Source organism: Cibotium barometz, chromosome 1, assembly GCF_041138505.1.
Source record: "Cibotium barometz isolate CiBa-2024 chromosome 1, ASM4113850v1, whole genome shotgun sequence".
Classification (NCBI taxonomy): Eukaryota; Viridiplantae; Streptophyta; class Polypodiopsida; order Cyatheales; family Cibotiaceae; genus Cibotium; species Cibotium barometz.
The window spans coordinates 4,492,550-4,518,382 of record NC_141046.1 but is presented as its reverse complement, the minus strand read 5'-3'; positions in this window follow the sequence as shown (position 1 = coordinate 4,518,382).

Genomic DNA, 25,833 nt, shown 5'->3' with positions numbered 1-25,833 from the left:
CGTCAGGGTAATGATGGAGTATTGCGGCTTATACCTAACCCTGACCAATATGAGGAGATCTTGGAATGGGCACATGAGGGTATTGGTGGAATCCATGCATCAGCTACTACTTGTGTGCGACGTATACAGGATGGGCAATGGTGGCCTACCATGCATGCGGATGCTGAAAAATTTGTTCGTAACTGTGCTTCTTGTCATATTCAACAACCAATTCATAATGTCACATTATTCCAAATTTCAACTACACCAAGTTGGAGTAAGTATATTGTGACCTATCTTAAGCATGGTCATACTGATCGAACAATTCCTAAACATAGAAAGCGTGCTATTGAAGTTGAAGCGGCCAACTATATGCTGATAGAGGGCCAACTCTACAAGAGAGGCAAGGATGGCAACTTGCACATGTGTGTATGTGAAGCTGACTACTTGAAAATCTTGACTCATGCACATGCAGATGTTGGGGGTGGACACTTTTCGGGCAATACCACAGCTAAGTTGATTAGGTGGTCTGGGCTTTGGTGGCCAACCTTACAAATGGATGCCGAAGAATATGTGAAGCATTGTGACGATTGTCAAAGGACCAAACCTCCCATCACAAAGGACAATATGCCATTGCGGTCTATGTTAAGCACACGTGCGTTTGCCAAATGGGGTATTGATTTTGTCGGTCCCATTAAACATCCAACTCATCACACGCATGCCGAATATATTATAGTCGCAATTGACTATTTGACCAATGGGTAGAAGCAAAGGCTACATTCAAAAATGATGCCAAAACCACAGCCAAGTTCTTGTATGAGTACGTGTTTACATGCTATGGCTTACCTATTGAAATCGTTAGTGATCAAGGTGTGCACTTTGTGAATGAGGTCATAGAGTTTTTACTTCAAGAATTTATGGTAATTCACAAGTATTCTGAACCCTATCATCCCCAGACCAATGGTCAAGCTGAGAGTACTAACAAGATTCTTTGCACAGCACTCACAAAGATTGTTGAGGAACATAGGACTGATTGGGAGCAAAAGTTGCACTCAGTTCTTTGGGCATATAGAACATCCTATAAAACATCTGTGGGCACAACCCCATTTTAGCTTGCTTTTGGGCTAGATGCAATTCTTCCCATTGAATTTCTTGTACCTACTCTACGAGTTGCTAAACTATTGGACTGGACTGTTCATGAGCTTTCTCAACGCATTAATGAATTGGAAAATCTAGATGAGACCCGCTTATTGGCGGTAATGGGGATGTCTGCCGAGAAGAGGAGACAAAAGCAATGGTATGATCGAAATGTAACAACTAGCCGATTCAAAAAAGGGGACCTTGTGCTCTTGTACACACTTAAGAAGCATAAGCGAAAGCTCAAGAAACGTGGCTTAGGACAGTTTGTGATTAATGAGCTTACTCCTAGTGGTGCAGTGCGTTTAGAGACACTAGAAGGTGAGCAAATGCCTAACTTCATTAATGGAAGTCGTCTCAAGAAATACAATAAACCATTAACTGAAGTCATGCTTCAACAAATGCATACTGCCCACACACGGAAAGAAGCACATGACCTACTTAAACGCCAGGCTCAAGAAGAGGCTAAAGCCAGAGTTGCAAAAGCCAAGGAGCGTCGCAAGGCTTCTGTGTTGGCCTTACAGTTGGCTACTGATGAACAATATGTCAAACCTTTCAATATGTTCTCTCATTTGACACATGGGTAGCCTTGGAAAACCAACACTTGTGCACATTCCTATTGACTTACGAAGCTTCTCAGGTGAAGATAACCCTATAGAGGGAAAATGTGTCATTATGTTGTCCATTCAGGATCACCAAATGTCAGTTCCCGCTAGTAGTCCAAGGCAGTGTGGTAGAGGCTGTTCTTGGTCGATCGTGGTTAAGTGCTACCAATTGTTCATTAGATTGGAAGAATAGACAATACAAATTGCAAATTGATTCTAATTGCATCTTGGGATCTGCTGCTCCACGAGTTGTATCATGTGAAAAGGGTGGTAGTTCTACCTTACACAACCCACTTTCAACATCTGCTCTTCAAGCTCCAAGACAAATGATGTGGATAATCAATGAGTCCTCAAATGAGGGCCATGGCTAGCGTGTTCCAACTACTCTAGTCACTACTCAAAGGAGGCCAGGTAAGAAGGAATTGTCAATTTGGCTACCCAAAGATGCGTACAAACTTGTACCATCTAGCCTAGTTGCTAAACCTCCTCAGAAGCATATCTTTTCCAAGCCTAAACCTCAGATTGTTACTCATTGGGTCCACAGCATGTTCTTAAAGCATAAGGCTATTATGAGGGTGCAACAGCACTTTGGCTTCCCAAATGCTATGGTTTGCTAGAGCCAAAAGAGTGTATCAATAAGATTCCAAAAGCCACTCTTGGTTTTTCATATCAGTGGGAGCAAAGGAAATCAACACAACCTCTTCAAGATAGGATAGGTGGTTGTAATAGCACCTACAAATCTACTTGTGTTGACCTTCTCCAAACATGTATTGAATCACCAGTTGTCCCAATTTCTCCTTGTTACACAATTCCACCATCAACTTGTGTACCTAAGACAAATCCAACTTTACATGAGTCTCCTTTGAGCATAGATTCTAGCACTTCACTGCACATCAACGAGCACTACAACAGGTGTATTCAAATCATAATCTTTTGTTCTTTATGTGCTTTTCACTTTTGCATATATTGTTTGCATTTTCACACATAGTTGGCTGGTTTAAGTTTTAAATTAGTTGTTACCATGTGGTGAGTGATTTCTAGATTCTTAGAGGACTTAGTAGAAGGTATTTCTATTTGAAGATGGTGTAAGATATATGCCAACGGAGTATGCCAAGTTCTTATGCTCTCAAAGTCTAGTAGTTATCCCTAGTGGTAGCTACCTCTTAGGTATGGGCTAGGTGCTACAATTAATAAAAAATTTACGAAAATCATGCCCTAAAAAATATATACAAGTGAATCGAGACATGACGTGCGCCATGTGGAATGCTTGGTAGGACCTTGGGTTGTCTTAGCACCTTGGGGCCGATGCCTTGGTTTCCATGGGGTGAACACTGACTTCTAAAGGATTAAGAAGAAGACCTTCAAGGACTCTATCGCCTTGATAGATGTTGGTAGGACTCTGGGGTACATTATGGGCCCTTGAGACTGATGCCCTCATCCTCATGGAGTACTCCTTATGTCAAAAAGAAAGAAAAGGGTTTGTCACCCTTGAGATACTTAGCGGCCTTTAGATTCTCTTGGCGGAGGTCTCTTGGCCATTGCTTGGGTCTCATTGGGATGGAACCTTCCTCTTTATTCATCTTTTACACACACACACACACCAAAAAAAAAACAAGAAGAGAAAAAAAGAAAGAAATAAAAAAAAAGGTCCAATCACCATTGCTCATATTTAGGAGTAGGGTTGCCACTTAGGAATAACTTAAATACTTGTAGGACATTGAGACTGTGGTCATAACCTGTGGTGTACAAACACACTTGCCTTTGCATAGCACTATCTACCACTTAGTCTCACTTTGACTAGTCTTTACTCACTTCTTTTAGCACTCTTTAAAACTCTAATCGGCCTTTCACTTGCATGCTCACGTGTGAGATTGTCATTGCTGGTTTTTTTTCAATAAAAGGTTTTACTTGTCTTCCATTGTTTTTTGCAGCTTTTGTTTCTACCGTGCCCGAGGACATGCGCGATTTAGGAAGGGGAGAAAGTTCCATGGGAACTCCATGGGAACACGGGTTATGGAAGGAGGCCGGAAGCAATTAATGCGAGAGAGCGGGATTGTAGCCATGGGAACATAAAGACACACATAATTTTTCCATATTTTTGTGCCGAAGTGCAATGTAAATTGTTTTAGGCCAATGTGGGTTCTAAATGAGAGTTCTAAGTGTATTAAGCAAGGCTCACTTATGGGGTTGTCCGCCCATGTGTGAAAGAGGCCTAGGGTTAGGGTTAGTGACATCTCTACAAAAGAGAGATTAGCTAAAGAAAGTGGACGTTTTTTGCCATTCTCATAAGCTATTGAGTAAAGCTCTTGAGCTCTCAAGCTATGGCAGCTCTCTAACTCTCTCTCTATTGTACTCTAATGAGCATGAAGCTCCAATGAGTATTGCTCCACTTCATTCTCTTAATCTGTTTTAGCATCATTGAAGTAGATTAATCTATGATTAGTTGAATGCTTCTTTCTTTCTCTTGTGTATGCTGCATGCTTGTAGTGTGTGTGTGTAGTCTCCATTGATGCAAGCTCTTGCCCACTTCTTTGGCAATGAGTTATTCATGGATAGACTCTCTCTATGTGCTTGTGGGTTTGTGAATGTTACATTCTCTGCTTGCTTAAGCTTGTGGGTTTTTGTAGGCATTAGGGAAAGCTAAGATTTAATCAATGTTTGAATGGGATTAAGAGATTGCTATGCATTGCTTGTTGTCTTGATTAGTGTAGTGGATTTAAGGGATTGAGAGATTGATTGAGGTGTTGAAGGGTTGAATCGTCAAGTGGTGGTTTGTGTATGTTAACTCTCCCTCATGGGATAAGCCTTCATGCACTAATCGGGTCGAGTCCTCGGATTGACATTGTGTTTCTTAACACATTTGTTGATCGGTAGTACTCTATGAGCACTATATTGCACGGTAGAGAGAACCGCTTTACAGAAGGCAGGTCACTTTTAGATCCATGAATAAAGGAGGGAAGGTGCATATGATTTAGATCAAGGTTTAACACCTAATTGCAACTTAATATCGTGTACTCTAGCCTATATAAGAGGCTCACATCTAATGAAATTGACCAAGCTTCTTTGCCTCCAATTATGATGTCATTATGAGTATCATTAAGTTAATCATTTTTTAATTAATGTTTAATACTTGTGCTTAGAATCATTTCCATTCAATCAGGTGTTTAATCACCATATTTGATCCTCCATAACAAATTTCAACTCCATCACTTCATAGGGAGAATGGCACCACTACCATTTCTCCCTTGCATTCAAGGAGGACTAGTGGGTGGTGCCATTCTCCCTTACATTCTAGGAAGAATGGCAGTGGTGCCATTCACAAGGCCTCCTATCACTTCATGGGGAGAATGGTACAAGTGTCATTCTCCCTTACATTCAAGGAATGCAAGTGGTGCCATTCTCAAGGCCTTCCATCACCTTGATGTCATCTTAAATGGTAGAATGGCACCCCACTACCATTGTACTTACATTCAAGGAATGGCAATGCTGCCATTCTCAAGGCCTCACAACCCATCATCTTTAGGGGTAAAATGTCACCACTATCATTCCCCCTTAATTTCAGGGAAGAATGACAGTAGCTTCTATTCTCATGTCCTTCCATTAAGTTGAAGGGGAGAATGGCACGACTGCCATTCTAACTTTAATTCAAGGAATAATGGCAGTGGTGCCATTCTCCCTTACATTCTGGGAAGAATGCCAGCGGTGCCATTCTCAAGGCCTCCTATCACTTCATGGGGAGAATGACACTAGTGCCATTCTGTCTTACATTCAAGGAATGGAAGTGATGCCATTCACAAGACCTCACATCCCATCATGTTGAGGGGTAGAATGGCACCACTGCCATTCCCCCTTACTTTCAGGGAATAATGAGCATGGTTGCCATTCTCAAGTCCTCCCATCACCTTGAAGGGGGGAATGGCACAACATACCATTCTCCCTTATATTGAAGGAAGAATGATAGTGGTGCCGTTCTCCCTTACATTCTAGGGAGAATGGTAGTCATTCTATTCTCAAGGCCTCCTATCACTTCATGGAGGGAGAATGGCACCATTACATTTAACGAATGGCAATGGTGCCATTCGCAACACATTCCATCACCTTGATGTCATATTAAATGGTAGAATGGCACCCCTTCCATTCTCCTTACATTCAAGGAATGGTAGTGGGACCATTCTTAAGGCCTCACATGCCATCATATTGAGGGGTAGAATGGCACTACCATTCTCCCTTACTTTCGGATAATGGCATAACTACCATTCTCCCTTCCGTTCAAGGAAGAATAGCAAAGGTGAAATTCTCCCTTACATTCTAGGAAGAATGGAAGTGGTGCCATTCTCAAGGCCTCCTATGAATTCATGGCACCACTGCCATTCTACCTTACACCCAAGGAAAGGCAGTGGTTCCATTCTCAAGGCCTCCCATCACTCACCTTGAAGGGGATAAATACAAGGAAGAATGGCAGTGGTTCTATTCTCAATGCCTCTCATCCTATCACCTTGAAGCGGAGAATGGCACCACTGCCATTCTCCCTTCATTCAAGGAAGAAGGGTAGTGGTTCCATTCTCCCTTACCTTCTAGGAAGAATGGCAGTGGTGCCATTCGCAAGGCCTACCATCACTTCATGTGGAGAGACACCGATCACTCACCTTGAATTGGAGAATGGCACCACTACCATTCATCCTTACATTAAAGGAAGAATGGAATGATGTCATTCCCAAAGCCTCGCATCAACTTGATTGAAGGAGGAGGGGAGAATGGTATTGGTGCCATTCTCTAGGCCTTCCATCACTTGAAAGGGGAAGATGGCCCCACTATCATTCGCAAGGACTCAAATCCCATCATGTTGGGGGTAGAATGGCACCACTGCCATTCCCCCCTTACTTTCACGGAAGAATGGCCATGTCATTATCAAGTCCTCCCATCGCCTTGAAGGGGCGAATGGCATGAAATGCCATTTCTTCCTTAAATTCAAGAAAGAATGGTATTGGTGCCATTCTCCCTTACATTCTAGGAAGAATGGCAGTGGTGCCATTCACAAGGCCTCTTATCACTTCATGGGGAGAATAGCACCAGTGACATTCTCCCTTACATTTAAGGAATGGCAGTGGTGCCATTATAAAGGCCTTCCATCACCTTGATGTCATCTTAAATGGTATAATGGAACCACTACCATTCTCCTTACATTCAAGGAATGGCCTTGGTGCCATTCTCCAAGCCTCACATCCAATCATCTAGAGGGGTAGAATGGCACCACTGCCATTCCCCCCCTTACTTTCAGGGAACTTCAGAATGGCAGTGGATTCCATTCTCAAGTCCTCCCATCACCTTGAAGGGAAAAATTGCATGACATGCCATTCTCCCTTACATTTAAGGAAGAATGATAGTAATGCCATTCTACCTTACATTCTAGAAAGCATGGCAGTGGTGCCATTCACAAGGACTTGTATCACTTCATGGGGAGAATGGCACCAGTGCCATTCTCCCTTACATTCAAGGAATGTCAGTGGTGCAATTCTCAAGGCCTTCCATCACCTTGATGTCATCTTAAATGGTATAATGGCACCACTACCATTCTCCTTACATTCGAGGAATGACAATGGTACCATTCTCAAGGCCTCACATCATCCCATCATCTCAAGGGGTAGAATGGCACCACTCCCATTCCCCCTTACTTTCAGGGAAGAATGAGAGTGGATTCCATTCTCAAGTCCTCCCATCACCGTGAAGGGGATAATGGCACTACTTACATTCTCCCTTACATTCAAGGAAGAATGGCAGTGGTGCCATTCTAAAGGCCTCGTATCACTTCATGGTGGTGAGAATGGCACCCTTGCCATTCTCCCTTACACCCAAAGAATGGCAGTGGTGCCATTCTCAAGGCCTCCCATCACTCACCTTTAATGGGATAATGGCACCACTGCCATTCTCAAGGCCTCCCATCACTCACCTTTAATGGGATAATGGCACCACTGCCATTCTTCCTTAAATGCAAGGAATAATGGCAAAGGTTCCATTCTCAATGCCTCCTGTCCCATCAACTAGAATGGCACCACTTTCATTCTCCCTTACATTGAAGGAAGAATGGCAGTGGTGCCATTCTCCGTTACATTCTAGGAAGAATTGCAGTGGTACTATTCTCAATGTTGAGATATCGAGCTCATCTAGTGAGGCGGTGGACACTGATGACCCACCTAGGGGATAGGTCCCACACTTACACCATTGGCATGGTTGGTGAGATCATGGGTGATATGCAGCCAGTGGGATGACAGGCTGTGTGACAGCCATTCTAGAGACTCGCATAGTTATAGCGCCAGCTCATTTAGTTGGCTTCACACTATGGAGAACCTTAGTATGTATTTGGTTAAGTACCTTTTCATATTATGTGTACTCTTATCTTTGTATATGGTGTGTTGAGTGTCGTGTGAAGAAGAAGAAGATTTTCAGCCTCTCAACTTGTGTGTTCTCTTTTAGGGTTTTGTGAGTGTGTGTGTGCTTGCAAGAGCTGCTCTCTTCTCCCCTGCATCTTTTCATGGTATCAGATCATGGTTCATGCTAAGAACTGAGCTGCAAGAAAGAGAAGCACAGGAAGCGGTATGAGGGTAAGAGTTTCATCTACTCTTCCCTATTTGTGTTGGCAACTACACCCTTGTCGAGAGCTGTACGGGAGGCACCGACAAACGATCTCTAATTGAGGAGCTTTCTTCATGGGAGTAAAGCTATAGGGAAACTATTCTGTCCTATCGAATCGAACAAAATTTTTGGGCTGAAAACACATTTCGGGCGCGTTAAGACGTCCGTTTTTCGGAAAGCAGGCGATTTCGAGCACTGCGGGGGGTAAGTCATCAATTTCGAGCACTGCGGGGGGTAAGTCATCGATTCTACGTAGAACTCTATTTAAGAACTACAGGAAGATAGATTGGTTGTGCAGACATTATGTGTGTTGTAAGGAGGTCAAACAGTTGCCATTGGGTGTATGTGCACATTGAGGTCATTGGTTGTGACATTTGAGTGTAGTATAGTACCGCTGCAAAAAATACAACAGTTTGTGCAAGACAAACCAGAGTCTGTTTCTGGTAAATTTGTGTGTCTCGCAAGATGTCAAATGATGGCATAAACTAGATTGTTGCTGAGAAGCATGATAAGAACAACTTCCATGCTTGGAGGTTCAGGTTGATAAATTTCCTAATGGGAAAGGGTTATTGGGACTACATGAAGGTGAGCAGCATGAAGAGGCACTGGTGAAGAGGCACTGGAGATATCGGAGATCAATCCGACTACTCTACAGACGTGAAAGAGTTCAAGGATTGGAGCCAAGGAGCCAAAAAAGTTATGTATTGGCTCTCTATCAATATACAGGACACCATGATTGGGCACATACAGGATGCCAAGTCCCCCAAGGAGGCGTGGAACACCTTGGTAAAACTCTATGAAACAAATACCAAGGCACGAAAGATATAGTTGAAGAATGAATTTCATACTATGGAGAAAAAGAGTATGTCTGTGAATGACTATGCATTGAAGATCAAGGGTATTGTGGAATCCCTTGCATCTATTGGCGTTTCAGTAGATGATGATGATAAGGTGGAAGTCTGTCTACGTGGTCTTGGGCCACAATACAAGACGTTCAAGACGTCTATTCAAACTCAAGAAAACATTCCCAATTTCACAGATTTGGTGTCGATGTTGATTATAGAAGAGAAGAGCTTGGGTGAAGACCAACAGCCTTCACAAAGCAAAAACTGTTCAGAGCAATGGGCCTTCTACACAAGTTCAGGAAGAGGATGAGGTAGAGGAGGCCGTGGATGCAGCTAAGGAGGTGGCCGAATAGGTAATCAAAATTATGGCTGGCAGCAGCAACAACAACAGTCCCAGAATTCACAACAACAATAACACGCATGTGGAAGAGGCCAATACAGATGCAGAGGGATTCAAAGAGGTCATGTAAATTGACAAAGGTAGTATAATGATACACGTGGATGCTTTTATTGTGGTAAGCCTGGACATGCGAAGGCAGATTGTTATAAGAAGCAGGCTGACATGCAAAATGGAAAATTGCAGCAAAACAACTATGCATCCTCAAGCAAAAACAATGAGGATAATGAAAGATTGTTTGTTATACAGCATGTTGTTGATGCCATGTCTGAAAATGTTAAAGCAGCACATAAAGATGATGTATGGTACGTTAATTCAGGTGCTTTGAACCACATGAGTGAGGAGTGGTTCAAGGAGATGAAAAACCTTGAAAGACCAGGTTTTGTGGAAACAGGGGATGACACTGATCATCCAATCGCCCATGTTGGAGATGTGCCATTGTCTATGCAGGATGGCAAAGTGAAGTACCTTGCAGATGTACTTCATGTTCCGAATATAACAAAATTTGGTTTCAATTGGTTAGATGATTGAGCAGGGTTTGTAGGTTTGGTTTAACCTTGATGGTTGTTACATTGAAGACTTTAAAGACAAGTGCAGGTTGGTTGCAAAAGGCAACAGAGTAGGCAGAATGTTTACATTGAATGTAAACATGCTTGAAGTGAGTGCTGCGATGTTTGCAAATGGTTCAGGAATTGTTGTAAACACAAACATTTGGCATAAAAGAATTGGACATGTGAATGTGCAGAGAATGAAGTCTATGCAGACTAAAGGAATTGTGACAGGGCTACCAAGTTTAAAGTTGAAGGTATGCAAATGGTTCAGGAGTTGTTGTAAACACAGACATTTGGCATAAAAGAATTGGACATGTGAATGTGCAGAGAATGAAGTCTATGCAGACTAAAGGAATTGTGACAGGGCTGCCAAGTTTAAAGTTGAAGGTATGCAAAAAATATGTGAAGCATGCCCCAATTTGGAAAGCAAACAAAGCATGTATTTCCACGTGACAGAAATGTGAGCAGAAATGCACTAAATGTTGTGCATTCAGATGTATGGGGTCCTACAAAGACCATGTATTTCCACGTGATAGAAATGTGAGCAGAAATGCACTAGATGTTGTGCATTCAGATGTATGGGGTCCTACGAAAACCATGTCTATGGGAGGCTACAGGTATTCTACAGGTATTATATGTGACATTTATTGATGACCATACAAGGAAAGTGTGGGTATACTTCATGAAGGAGAAGGGTGAGGTGTTCACTCATTTTCAGAATTTAAGAGTTATGGTTGAAAAGCAAACAGGGAAATATGTAAAGTGCCTAAGGTCAGATGGAGGGGGAGAGTACTTCTCCAATGAGTTCTCTGAATTTTTGAGGAAGAATGGCATTCGGAGACAGTTTACATGCAGATACACTCCGCAGCAAAATGGAGTTGCTGAGAGAAACAATAGGCACATTGCTGAGATTGCGCGAGCATTGACGGGAGAGAAGAATACGCCGCATATCTATTGGGATGAGGCTGTTTCTATAGCAGTTTACATCATGAGCAGCCATACATGATGTAACTCCAGAGGAGAGATTTACTGGCAGAAAACCCGATTTGTCTCATCTGAAAGTCTTTGGATGCATTGCATATTTGCATGTGCCAAAAGCTGAAAAATGTGTGTTTATTGGGTATTCCCTTGAGAAAAAGGGATATAGGTGTTATAACCCTCCTACACGTTGTCAGGAAAAAATCTGAAAGGTGTTTTGGGCTTCTGCACATATGGGATGCATGGCATGTGAAAAGGCTTTGCCTTGGAATGCCTTGGTAGATGTACAGGGTGGATGGCTTGGTAGTAGGCTTGTACAGGTTTGTCCGGAGTGTGGTCTGCTCTGGAGGTGGTATCAGCCATTCGGTCGCTCTATATGGGTGCGTGTCCCAAAGGTGGAGTGGGCACTCGTGGGTTGTATTTGAAGGTGTGGAAGTATGGGCAGCTCTGCAGGGGTGATGGTCGTCTGCAACAACGAAGAGGAGCAGAGGCGGGTGGCGGCAACTGAGGGGCTAGTAGCATGTGAAGGTAGCCATCTCAGAGAGGGTTGATGGTAGTGACGTAGAGAAGAGGCGACAGAGAGGCTAGCGACAGGTAGTGAAGCGGGTGGCTGCGGGGCGGCTGGTAGCTGAAGCAAAGGACTGTCGCCTCTAGTTGGTGAGACGAGTTGAGGGTTGCTGGTGGTTTGCCCTCTTGTTTTGGGGTGACGCGTTGAGGACCGGTGGTGGCACGATCACCACAAAGAGAAGAAAGGGTCAGTTGTGGTAGACCGCTTTGCAGGGACTAGAGCCGCCTCTAGATGCAGTGAGGGGTAAGTGCTCTATTTTTTCTTGGTAGCTTGTGGTAGCTGAAGCAAGGAAGAGGGAGTGCTGCTGCCAGTGAGCAAGTTCTTTTTGTTTTGGTGGGCTGTTGCGGTGGCTGTTGCCATCAGGAGAGAGAGTGTAGTGTAGATACCTGCTGGTTGTGGTTGAAGAGGCTTGGTTGTCAGACGCAAGGTTGTAATTCCAGAGGCAGTGAGGCCGTGGTTGAATTCCCTTGGCAGTAAATCCAAGCCAGAGTGCTGGTTTTTGGTGTAGTTATTGAGTTTGTTTGAAGTGGTGTGAAGATTGAAAAGATGCAGGGGGGAAGAGAGCTTGAGCTCTTGCAAGCACACACACACACTCACAAAACCCTAATAGAGAACACACAAGGTGAGAGGCTGAAAATCTTCTTCTTCTCTACTCAACACACCATATACAAGAATAAGAGTACACACAATATGAAAGGTACTCAACCAAATACATACACGGGTTCTCTATAATGTGAACCCGACTAAATGAGCTGGCGTTATAACTATGCCAGTCTCTAGAATGGCTGTCACACAGCCTGTCATCCCACTGGTCGCATATCTCCCATGATCTCACCAACCATGCCAGTGGTGTAAGTGTGGGGCCTATCCCCCAGGCGGGTCATCAGTGGCCACCGCCTCACTAGACGAGCTCGATATCTCAACACTCCCCCTCGAACTCAACTCCATCTCATGTACACCAAGCGAAGCCCTGAATCTGCGGAGCTTCTCTGTACCCAATGCTTTGGTGAAGATGTCAGCTACCTGATCCTTTGTGCTGACATAAACAAGGTCAAGGTCTCCTGCCAAGACCTTCTCTCTGACGAAGTGGTAGTGGACCTCTATGTGCTTCATACGAGCATGAAAGACTAGGTTCCTGGCCAACTGTATACTGCTAATGTTGTCATAGAAAATGACAACTTGTCTATCCACTGATAGACCCAAATCTGTAAGTAGCTTTCTTAACCAAGCTACCTCACATGCTGCCATAGCAGCTCCTCTGTACATACTCGGCCTCTGTACTCGATAGAGCAACCGTAGGCTGCTTCTTGCTGCTCCAAGTCACAGCAGCACTCCCCAAAGAAAACATGAATCCACTGGTAGATCTTCTATCTGAGATACTACCAGCCCAATCAGCATCTGTGTACCCATGTACACATATCTCTGTCCCAGTCTCATAGAATAGTCCACAATGCAAAGTAGACTTCACATACCTCAGTATGCGTCTCACTGCATCCAAATGCGGTTTCCGTGGAACTTGCATAAACTGACTCACAAACCCAACAGCATAGCTCAAATCTGGTCTGGTGTAAGATTCCTCCCCCAACCCTTTTTTTGATGTCTAGTATCTTCCCCTGTAATCAATCTCTCTTCAGAAATATAAAGACCTTGTTTCTAACTGTTTTATCCTAGAGAGAGAAAATTATTCTAGAGAGAGAATATTCAGATTATGAATAATTTTTGGATAGAAAAATAACTCATCTTATTAAAATAAGTTCCCCTGAAACAGAAATTCAAAAAGGATTTTCCAATGTGCAATTGGAATTAATTGGAAATAGGTATAAAGAACCTTAGTCTAAGGGTCTAGATTTTCAGAAATTTTTAGATTATGGTCCAATTAAGGTTCCTATGGGCCAATAGCATCAATCCATGTGTAGGGAGGAGATAAATCCAAATTGTAAAAGAAGATACCCAAAAATGAGTAAATGCTCACATAAGATGAAGAGTTGAAAAATGTGCAAGGTTTATTAGTAAAAAAACTATGAACAATAAAATTTTGACACATATGTAAGGAAGGAGAGTTCTTTAAAGAAGGTGCATATTTCACATAAGATGAAGAGTTGAAAAAAACTATGAGCAATAAAATTTTGACACATATGTAAGGAAGGAGAGTTCTTTAAGAAGGTGCATATTTCACATAAGATGAAGAGTTGAAAATGTACAAGGTTTATTAGAAAAAAACTATGAGCAATAAAATTTTGACACATATGTAAGGAAGGGGAGTTCTTTAAAGAAGGTGCATATTTCACATAAGATGAAGAGTTGAAAATGTACAAGGTTTATTAGTAAAAAAACTATGAGCAATAAAATTTTGACACCTATGTAAGGAAGGGGAGTTCTTTAAAGGAGGTGCATATTTCACATGCTTGAATGAGTTTTAAACTCAAAAATAATGTGATATTTTTATCTCTCATCTCTCTTGAACCAAACCAAATCAAAATAAAACCAAATCGAATCAAAAAGTAACCAAACTAGGTCCAAATCTAGTCCAAATTCAACCAAACTGACTTGGAAAATTCTAAAATCAGTTTGTTTGGTTAGGAGCTCAATTTTTCCTATAAATAGAAACCTTCCCTTGTTGAAAAAAATATAGTGTCTTATGCATTGTTACTCTACTCCACCTAAGCCAAGAACTATGAATTCTTTAATAATTCACTAGTTTTTGACACTTCTCTCTTTCTTAAATCCCCATTGGTGGCTCCATCAACATACTAAACCAATTGATTGGTTGGGGGCCTCTACCGTGATCAAAGAATCAAGCAAATTATAAGATAAGTATAGTAAATTTTGATCTTTTCTATAATTTCTCAATGATTCTCTCTTCTCAACCCCTCTCAAGCTTGAGAAGCTTAATTGATATGGTTTTTGAAATGCTATTGAAGTTAATTAATTAATGATAGTAAAGAATTACATAAGATTCTATTTATATTTAATTCTAATGGTTTTTCTCTCTCTCACTTAAGAAATGGTCATACTTATGACCCTTTTCAATCCAAATGAAGCTTTTCATAAGGCTTTTCCTTAATCCAAGATTAAGCTATGCTTGAGGCCAAATTAATGGCTTTTTTCTATACTTTTAGTTTATGTTTATCGAGGATTCAATCCATTATGGATTGATGATCCAATTAGAGACCATTCTAATTATTTCCTTAATGATAAACCTTATCCCTTAGAAAAATTGAGACTTATTAGTCATAGTAGCGGAGCTATGGCAAAATTTTTATAGAAACTACGCATAAAATAATTTCATTCAAAGCATAAAAAGAGGACTTCCTACCATATTCTAGGAACTATCATCCTAGATTAATTAAAAGAATATTATTATGCATGGAGATATGGATGTTTGCATGTAGATGTAGAGGTATGGATGTGAGTGTGAATGTGGAGGTGCATGTATGCATGGAGATGTGGATGTATGCATGTAGAAATAGATGTGTAGATTAGGATGTAAATGGAGATGTGGATGGATGTATGTAGATGTATAGATGTAGATGTGAATGGAGATGTGGATGTATACATGTAGATGTATAGATGTAGATGTAGATGTATAGATGTATAGATGTAGATGTGAATGGAGATGTGGATGTATACATGTAGATGTAGATGTATAGATGTAGATGTGGATGTATACATGTAGATGTAGATGTATAGATGTAGATGTGAATGGAGATGTGGATGTATACATGTAGATGTATAGATGTAGATGTGGATGTGGAGGTGGATGGATGCATGTAGATGTAGATGTATAGATGTAGATGGGAATGGAGATATGGATGTATGCATGTAGATGTAGATGTATAGATGTAGATGTGAATGGAGATGTGGATGTATACATGTAGATGTAGATGTATAGATGTAGATGTGGATGTGGAGGTGGATGGATGCATGTAGATGTAGATGTATAGATGTAGATGGGAATGGAGATATGGATGTATGCATGTAGATGTAGATGTATAGATGTAGATGTGGATGTGGAGGTGGATGGATGCATGTAGATGTAGATGTATAGATGTAGATGTGAATGGAGATGTGGATGTATGCATGTAGATGTAGGTGTATAGATGTAGATGTGGATGTAGAGGTGGATGTATGCATGTAGATGTAGATGTATAGATGTGGATGTGAATGTGGAGGTGGATGTATGCATATAGATGTAGATGTATGGAGGTGAATGTGAATGTGGATGTAGATGTATGCATAGAGATGTAGATGTATGCATGTAGATGTGAATGTACGCATATAGATGTGGATGTATAGATGTATGGATGTGAATATACGATATGTGATATGAGGGAATCTGAAGTGATGAGATGGAAATGATGTGATGGGATGAGTATACATATAAATGGAATATGGAATAAGTAATGTAGATTGATGAGGGATAATGTGGAAAAATGAAAGCTAAAATAGAAATTGTATTGTAAACTGTTTGTAAATGCTGTTTGTAAATGATTGTTTTATGTCAAGAATGCTGGGGGGAGCATTTTGACCGTCTTGTGATTAAGGTCATGATGGTAAAGTTGCAACTGCTGACGAGGAGTCAATGAAGGACGTCTCGCGTAGCAAGGTCGGTCGAGGTCTTGACCAGCCTCGGTGCGATTAAAATGGTGAGCTTCCGGTATGGTGGATGAGGGGCCAAGGAAGCGGCCTATGAGTGAAGCGCTAGGTCACCTGCGAAGGATCCTAGAGGGTGCTGACCATACGGTGCTCGGGCTCTGGGTCGCCTAGGATACCCACGCGTGCGTCGAGGAAGATATTGGAACAGAGTTGGAGTTGTTTTCTGAAATTGGGCATGGATCTGGTTGATTGACCTTGCTGGTCTTCAATGGATGAGTCCATGGCTCTTTATATGGATATGTTGGTTGATCTTGCTGATCTTCAACGAGAGTCCATCTTGATAAGTGATTATATTACCGAGTATTAAGGGCTAGGAACTATCGAAACGGCCCCTGAGCGTTCTAGTTGCCAATGATGCCATAGATACTCTGATGAAGGAATGATGGGAAATTAAGAATCAATTGGATAAATTGGAAGATTGTGATCAGTGATACTATGGTTTTATTAAAGGATTGTTTTAAACTGGTTGAATCTGTGAAAAAGGTAATTTCATATTGGGTGTGTGAGTGGTGTGACTAGTTTTCTTTTGCATGAACATCCGGCTAGGGGGCCTTGGAACTCTTTTCCTTGGTACCCGGGACAAAACCTAACCAAATTCTTAATTGGATCCCATCACTACAGTGGTTGGGCGGTTGGCTAACCCATGGGACTGGTGGATGGGGTTAGGCTGGACTGATGGATCCGTAAATCGAGACTCAAACTTTTGTTTTTTACGATAGATAAAATAAATCCCGGACAGTAACTGTTCTATGGATAGGAATCAACGGCTGTGCCTCTTGAATGGGGAAAAAAGCGTTGATCCCAATGATCCAAGTGCAAGTTTCTTCCTTAATCTGACCATGTATCTTATAGATGCAATTGGATCAGCTCGATCAGAAATGTTCTTGACTACGTTGGAGTAAAAAGTTATCCAGGTGGAATCGCCCGTGATTTCCGGTAAAGGAAGTTTTTTCGGGTTCGGTTTTGGAACAACCGACGGATTAGTCTCTTATCCGGATATCCGTGGGTGAGGCCCCGAATGTGGGACCCCTGTCCCGCGCGAAAAGTGCTACTTCCGCTGCCAGTATCTTGAATCCGTTGCTCGGTGCCAGGTGGGAACAGGGATCTTACAGTTGGTATCAGAGCATTTGGTTAATAAAGATCAACTGAGAAGACAAATATATCAAAAATTTATCAAGAAACACAAAAAGGTTATAATTGTGTGAGATAATTCATACAATTTGATATTCAAACTGAAACTCGTAATTTGGTAATTGGGTCTTCAGATGGAAGTACCGCAATTATATAGAATCCCTGACTTGCTTGAGGCCTAGACATGATAGTATTTACCTTATAATTCCAATGGCCGTGACTACCTGTATATACCGAGAGTATACTGCAGCTCTTTACTGACAGTATATACGAGTAAATCTAAGACTTGAAATTATAAGCGTTAATGCTATCTAGATGATGATTTCTAATGTGATTGATATGATTTTAATTCTATTTGAGAATTGATGAATTGATTTGGATTCTGATTGAAAATGCTGATTGGAAAATGTTGATTTCTAAAAATTAGTTGAAATATAATGAAACCTCAATGAGGGGGAATGGGACGAGTCCTTGTGATGATATTCATAACTAGAATGATGATAATGAATTCAGCAAATCACTATGAGGTTAGTGGGTTGTGCTGTTAGATTGACCGGTAGATCAAGTTAAGGGAGGTCAAATTGAGAACTTGCTTGACTGAAATTTCCGTGGAGGAATGTTCCGAAGGAAACTTTTCGGTCTAATGGACCATTATCATGTTAAAGATATGAATGACATGATCTGAATGAATTGTTATTTAATGATGAGTTCTATATAAGGGATATTTATCCCAGTGTTCTGTTGGGTTGACCAGAATATAAGGAACCCCAGAATAAAATTGGATCTTAAGAAAAAGAGCTGTCCTCTACCTTGCGAGATGAGGACATCTCGCACTTTTTAAGTGGGGTCGAATGTAAGATTCCTCCCCAGCCTTCGAGGTATATAGGAGTAAGAATCTCCCTTCTAATCTCATAATTATTCCCTCTCTAAAATAAAAGAAAGTTTCTGTTTAAAAAAAGGAAGACCGTTTCCCTAGAATACTTCTCAGGAGTCCCACCTGTTTTAAGGATTTAGAACAATGAGTTGAGAAGTGAGAATCGGTGTTTTGGATACCAAGGTTTTGGCTTTCATTCGAGTACGGCCCACAAGAAGTTCTTTATCTCTTGGGGAGTATAAGAAGTTACCCCCAGATATTGTGACCCTTATATCTGAATTCAATGAAAGTAGGTGACTTAGCCTACAAGCTTCTTTTTTCTCCTCATCTCAAAATTCTTAATGCCTTCTATAGAAAAATGTGTCAAACACAAATCATGGAAAGACGGTAAAACTTCAGTGGCAAGTTACCGTTGGCTTCTAGGTTACGCTAGCTCCTTCCTTTATATAAGTCGTAACTTTTACTTGTCGCTCACAGTAATCTTACTCCCATCAATCTCCTTTCTTTCTTAATATCCTTCATGGCTTGGCAACAAGAACTAGTTTTATCCATGATGATTTCTCACCTTCAAGACGCAAGAGAGTCTGTGAAGAAAGACTTTATAGAACAGTATGAGCGCTCACTTTTTCCTCACCTAGGAACTTCTGTAGATCAGACCAAATGGTGGACCTATCAAAACATAACCAGGGTAACACCCTGGGGTCAGCAGCACTTTCGTAACAATGTCCGCTTGGCCATGGTTATTGAAGCTTTGGGTTTGGATCCCCGATACTACTGCGTCATGAGATCAAGGCATCTTGGGTTTTCTGAGCGGGTCTTCTTACTGGCGTGTTTTCTTCCTCATGAGAAGATATGCCTTTATCCCGTTTTCGGCTTGCCTCTCAGAGGTCCTTTTGTTAGATCACCTCATACCACTGAGATAGGTGCGGCAATAACCAGGGAATCATTCCCATAGATGAGTTACCCTATACTTGTACAGCTTGTGAGTGCTGCTTTTGTGACCATATGATGGACGGGCTTATGGAAGTGTAAAGAGTTCTTCTATCTTTACTGTATAAGTTCCAAGAATGAATAAAGTTTAAATCTTGTTCTTATCTTGCTTTCTTTAAGACTTTTCTTGGTGGTTAATCTTGATTAAAATTTTTCTCTAAGTCTCATATTCGTGCATCTTGCGAAATTATCCCAGTTTGCGAGATGAGGACATCTCGCATTTTTTAAGTGGGGTAGAATGTAAGATTCCTCCCCCAACCCTTTTTTTGATGTCTAGTATCTTCCCCTGTAATCAATCTCTTTTCAGAAATATAAAGACCTTGTTTCTAACTGTTTTAGCCTAGAGAGAGAAAATTATTCTAGAGAGAGAATATTCAGATTATGAATATTTTTGGATAGAAAAATAACTCATCTTATTAAAATAAGTTCCCCTGAAACAGAACTTCAAAAAGGATTTTCCAATGTGCAATTGGAATTAATTGGAAATAGATATAAAGAACCTTAGTCTAAGGGTCTAGATTTTCAGAAATTTTTGGATTATGGTCCAATTAAGGTTCCTATGGGCCAATAGCATCAATCCATGTGTAGGGAGGAGATAAATCCAAATTGTAAAAGAAGATACCCAAAAATGAGTAAATGCTCACATAAGATGAAGAGTTGAAAAATGTACAAGGTTTATTAGTAAAAAAAACTATGAACAATAAAAATTTGACACATATTTAAGGAAGGAGAGTTCTTTAAAGAAGGTGCATATTTCACATAAGATGAAGAGTTGAAAATGTACAAGGTTTATTAGAAAAAAACTATGAGCAATAAAATTTTGACACATATGTAAGGAAGGAGAGTTCTTTAAAGAAGGTGCATATTTCACATAAGATGAAGAGTTGAAAAAAACTATGAGCAATAAAATTTTGACACATATGTAAGGAAGGAGAGTTCTTTAAAGAAGGTGCATATTTCACATGAGATGAAGAGTTGAAAATGTACAAGGTTTATTAGAAAAAAACTATGAGCAATAAAATTTTGACACATATGTAAGGAAGGGGAGTTCTTTAAAGAAGGTGCATATTTCACATAAGATGAAGAGTTGAAAATGTACAAGGTTTATTAGTAAAAAAACTATGAGCAATAAAATTTTGACACCTATGTAAGGAAGGGGAGTTCTTTAAAGGAGGTGCATATTTCACATGCTTGAATGAGTTTTAAACTCAAAAATAATGTGATATTTTTATCTCTCATCTCTCTTGAACCAAACCAAATCAAAATGAAACCAAATCGAATCAAAAAGTAACCAAACTAGGTCCAAATCTAGTCCAAATTCAACCAAACTGACTTGGAAAATTCTAGAATCAGTTTGTTTGGTTAGGAGCTCAATTTTTCCTATAAATAGAAGCCTTCCCTTGTTGAAAAAATATAGTGTCTTATGCATTGTTACTCTACTCCACCTAAGCCAAGAACTATGAATTCTTTAATAATTCACTAGTTTTTGACACTTCTCTCTTTCTTAAATCCCCATTGGTGGCTCCATCAACATACTAAACCAATTGATTGGTTGGGGGCCTCTACCGTGATCAAAGAATCAAGCAAATTATAAGATAAGTATAGTGAATTTTGATCTTTTCTATAATTTCTCAATGATTCTCTCTTCTCAACCCCTCTCAAGCTTGAGAAGCTTAATTGATATGGTTTTTGAAATGCTATTGAAGTTAATTAATTAATGATAGTAAAGAATTACATAAGATTCTATTTATATTTAATTCTAATGGTTTTTCTCTCTCTCACTTAAGAAATGGTCATACTTATGACCCTTTTCAATCCAAATGAAGCTTTTCATAAGGCTTTTCCTTAATCCAAGATTAAGCTATGCTTGAGGCCAAATTAATGGCTTTTTTCTATACTTTTAGTTTATGTTTATCGAGGATTCAATCCATTATGGATTGATGATCCAATTAGAGACCATTCTAATTATTTCCTTAATGATAAACCTTATCCCTTATAAAAAATTGAGACTTATCAGTCATAGTAGCGGAGCTATGGCAAAATTTTTATAGAAACTACGCATAAAATAATTTCATTCAAAGCATAAAAAGAGGACTTCCTATCATATTCTAGAAACTATCATCCTAGATTAATTAAAAGAATATTATTATGCATGGAGATATGGATGTTTGCATGTAGATGTAGAGGTATGGATGTGAGTGTGAATGTGGAGGTGCATGTATGCATGGAGATGTGGATGTATGCATGTAGAAATAGATGTGTAGATTAGGATGTAAATGGAGATGTGGATGGATGTATGTAGATGTATAGATGTAGATGTGAATGGAGATGTGGATGTATACATGTAGATGTATAGATGTGGATGTATACATGTAGATGTATAGATGTAGATGTAGATGTAGATGTGAATGGAGATGTGGATGTATACATGTAGATGTAGATGTATAGATGTAGATGTGGATGTATACATGTAGATGTAGATGTAGATGTGAATGGAGATGTGCATGTATACATGTAGATGTAGATGTATAGATGTAGATGTAGATGTATAGATGTAGATGTGAATGGAGATGTGGATGTATACATGTAGATGTAGATGTATAGATGTAGATGTGGATGTGGAGGTGGATGGATGCATGTAGATGTAGATGTATAGATGTAGATGGGAATGGAGATATGGATGTATGCATGTAGATGTAGATGTATAGATGTAGATGTGAATGGAGATGTGGATGTATACATGTAGATATAGATGTATAGATGTAGATGTGGATGTGGAGGTGGATGGATGCATGTAGATGTAGATGTATAGATGTAGATGGGAATGGAGATATGGATGTATGCATGTAGATGTAGATGTATAGATGTAGATGTGGATGTGGAGGTGGATGGATGCATGTAGATGTAGATGTATAGATGTAGATGTGAATGGAGATGTGGATGTATGCATGTAGATGTAGGTGTATAGATGTAGATGTGGATGTAGAGGTGGATGTATGCATGTAGATGTAGATGTATAGATGTGGATGTGAATGTGGAGGTGGATGTATGCATATAGATGTAGATGTATGGAGGTGAATGTGAATGTGGATGTAGATGTATGCATAGATATGTAGATGTATGCATGTAGATGTGAATGTACGTATATAGATGTGGATGTATGGATGTGAATATACGATATGTGATATGAGGGAATCTGAAGTGATGAGATGGAAATGATGTGATGGGATGAGTATACATATAAATGGAATATGGAATAAGTAATGTAGATTGATGAGGGATAATGTGGAAAAATGAAAGTTAAAATAGAAATTGTATTGTAAACTGTTTGTAAATGCTGTTTATAAATGCTGTTTGTAAATGATTGTTTTATGTCAAGAATGCTGGGGGGAGCATTTTGACGGTCTTGTGATTAAGGTCGTGATGGTGGTAAAGTTACAACTGCTGACGGGGAGTCAATGAAGTACGTCTCGCGTAGCAAGGTCGGCCGAGGTCTTGACCAGCCTCGGTGCGATTAAAATGGTGAGCTTCCGGTACGGTGGATGAGGGGCCAAGGAAGCGGCCTATGAGTGAAGCGCTAGGTCACCTGCGAAGGATCCTAGAGGGTGCTGACCATACGGTGCTCGGGATCTGGGTCGCCTAGCATACCCACGCGTGCGTCGAGGAAGATATTGGAACAGAGTTGGAGTTGTTTTCTGAAATCGGGCATGGATCTGGTTGATTGACCTTGCTGGTCTTCAATGGATGAGTCCATGGCTCTTTATATGGATCTGTTGGTTGATCTTGCTGATCTTCAACGAGAGTCCATCTTCATAAGTGATTATATTACCGAGTATTAAGGGCTAGGAACTATCGAAACGGCCCCTGAGCGTTCTAGTTGCCAATGATGCCATAGATACTCTGATGAAGGAATGATGGGAATTAAGAATCAATTGGATAAATTGGAAGATTGTGATCAGTGATACTATGGTTTTATTAAAGGATTGTTTTAAACTGGTTGAATCTGTGAAAAAGGCAATTTCATATTGGGTGTGTGAGTGGTGTGACTAGTTTTATTTTGCATGAACATCCCAGCTAGGGGGCCTGGAACTCTTTTCCTTGGTACCCGGGACAAAACCTAACCAAATTCTTAATTGGATCCCATCACTACAGTGGTTGGGCGGTTGGCTAACCCATGGGACTGGATGGGGTTAGGCTGGACAGATGGATCCGTAAATTGAGACTCAAACTTTTGTTTTTTACGATAGATAAAATAAATCCCGGACAGTAACTGTTCTATGGATAGGAATCAACGGCTGTGCCTCTTGAATGGGGAAAAAAGCGTTGATCCCAATGTTTCAAGTGCAAGTTTCTTCCTTAATCTGACCATGTATCTTATAGATGCAATTGGATCAGCTCGATCAGAAATGTTCTTGACTACGTTGGAGTAAAAAGTTATCCAGGTGGAATCGCCCGTGCTTTCCGGTAAAGGAAGTTTTTTCGGGTTCGGTTTTAGAACAACCGACGGATTAGTCTCTTATCCGGATATCCGTGGGTGAGGCCCCGAATGTGGGACCCCTGTCCCGCGCGAAAAGTGCTACTTCCGCTGCCAGTATCTTGAATCCGTTGCTCGGTGGGAACAGGGATCTTACATCTGGTGATCGTCATGTAGATCAAACTTCCTACTATGCATCTGTACATAGTGGGATCCTCCAAGATCTCTTCTGAATCTGCACTCAACTTGCCATTCTGATCCAATGGCACAGAAATAGGTTTACAGCCTGTCATACCATACTTGGACAACATGTCCAAGCCATACTGTCTTTGCAGTAATCCAATACCATGTGGTGACCTAATCACCTCAATGCCCAAGAAATATCTGAGCTCCCCCAGATCCTTCATCTCGAACTTCTGTCTAAGCAGGATCTTTACATCAAAGATCTCTGCATCATGGTCCCCCGTAATGATCAAGTCATCTACATAGATGACAACAAGCACAACTCCTCTATCACCATGTCTCACATACAGCAAGAAATCTGCATTGGCTACATGAAAGCCAATATTCAGAAATCTTGTCAGACCATGCTCTTAGTGCTTGCTTTAAGCCATACAAGGCTTTCTTCAACCTGCACACATACTCGGGGTGACCCACATCCTCATAACCAGGTGGCTGCAACATATACACCTCTTCTTGCAAATCCCCATGCAAGAATGCATTCTTTACATCCATCTGATGTAAAGACTATTGCTTTGATGCAGCCACTGCTATCACAACTCTCACCGTTGCCATCTTGGCAACTGGGCTGAAAGTTTCCTCATAATCAATCCCATATGTCTGTGCATATCCTTTGGCTACCAATCTAGCCTTGTACCTGTTTATGCTTCCATCACTGTTATGTTTAACTTTGTACACCCACTTGCATCCAATGGCTTTCTTGCCTTCAGGCAATTGCACTAAGTCCCAAGTTTCATTTCCATATAGTGCATCCATCTCCTCATCCATAGCTTTCTCCCAACACACATTTCCAACAGCCTCATCAATGCATGTGGGCTCTACAACCTGTACAACATTTGCCATATATGCATAGTGATGTGCCACATAACCATCATATGTAAATCTCTGCACAGGGTTCTTCACTCTCCCTGATCTTCACAGCTTTTCATTCATGGCTTCCATAGCCTTCTTTACACCAGGTGTTCTCATAGCTGGGATCCCAAGCTCTTCAAGGCTCATATCTGAGCCACTAGACTCTCCATCAACATGAGAATGCCCTGCAGAAATGTCAGGCATACCAAGGGGCTCAACCACTTTCTCTTTTCCTTTACATGATGTACTAATCACTCTCACATGGCTTCCCTCTATGGTTAGGGTTTGCAATATACATTAGGGTTTGCTCTTGTGTGTGTGTCTCCTCTCCCTCTACCGTTCTTTCAACATGGTATCAGAGCCTTGTGCTGTTTATTAGGGTTTATGAGTGAGTGAGTGAAGAGGGAGAAGAAGCTGTGAAGAGAAGCTGTGAAGCTTGCCATTGGAGCTGTGAAGCTTTGGAGCACACCAAATACTATCAGATCTGAGAGCTTGGCCTACCGAGTAAGGTCTTCTAAACATCCTTGAGCGGATTGCAGGTGATACAGGCAAAAACAAAGCAAAATAGAGCAAATCAAAGCAAAGAGAAATTCTGGTTTTTGAAGATTTCCATTAAAGCTTGGGAACATTGATGTATGGTGGAAATACATGTAAATCTGGCAAAGCAAACATGTACCTAACAATGAGAGATGTAATGGCAACTCTTATGCAAGCCCTATTGTGATTTTTGAGCATTTTGGAAGCATTTGAATGTATGAAAATCTCTGGTTTTTGAGCTCTCACAAAACAGAGAAGAGGAAGCCCAAAATTGATGCATTTGGAGTGTGATTTTGGTAAAAATCAAAGCATTGTTGGGTCACACACATGCCTAGGTGTGTTGGGCACCTATAGTCATCATCAATTAGCATCACAACAACTCCCAAACC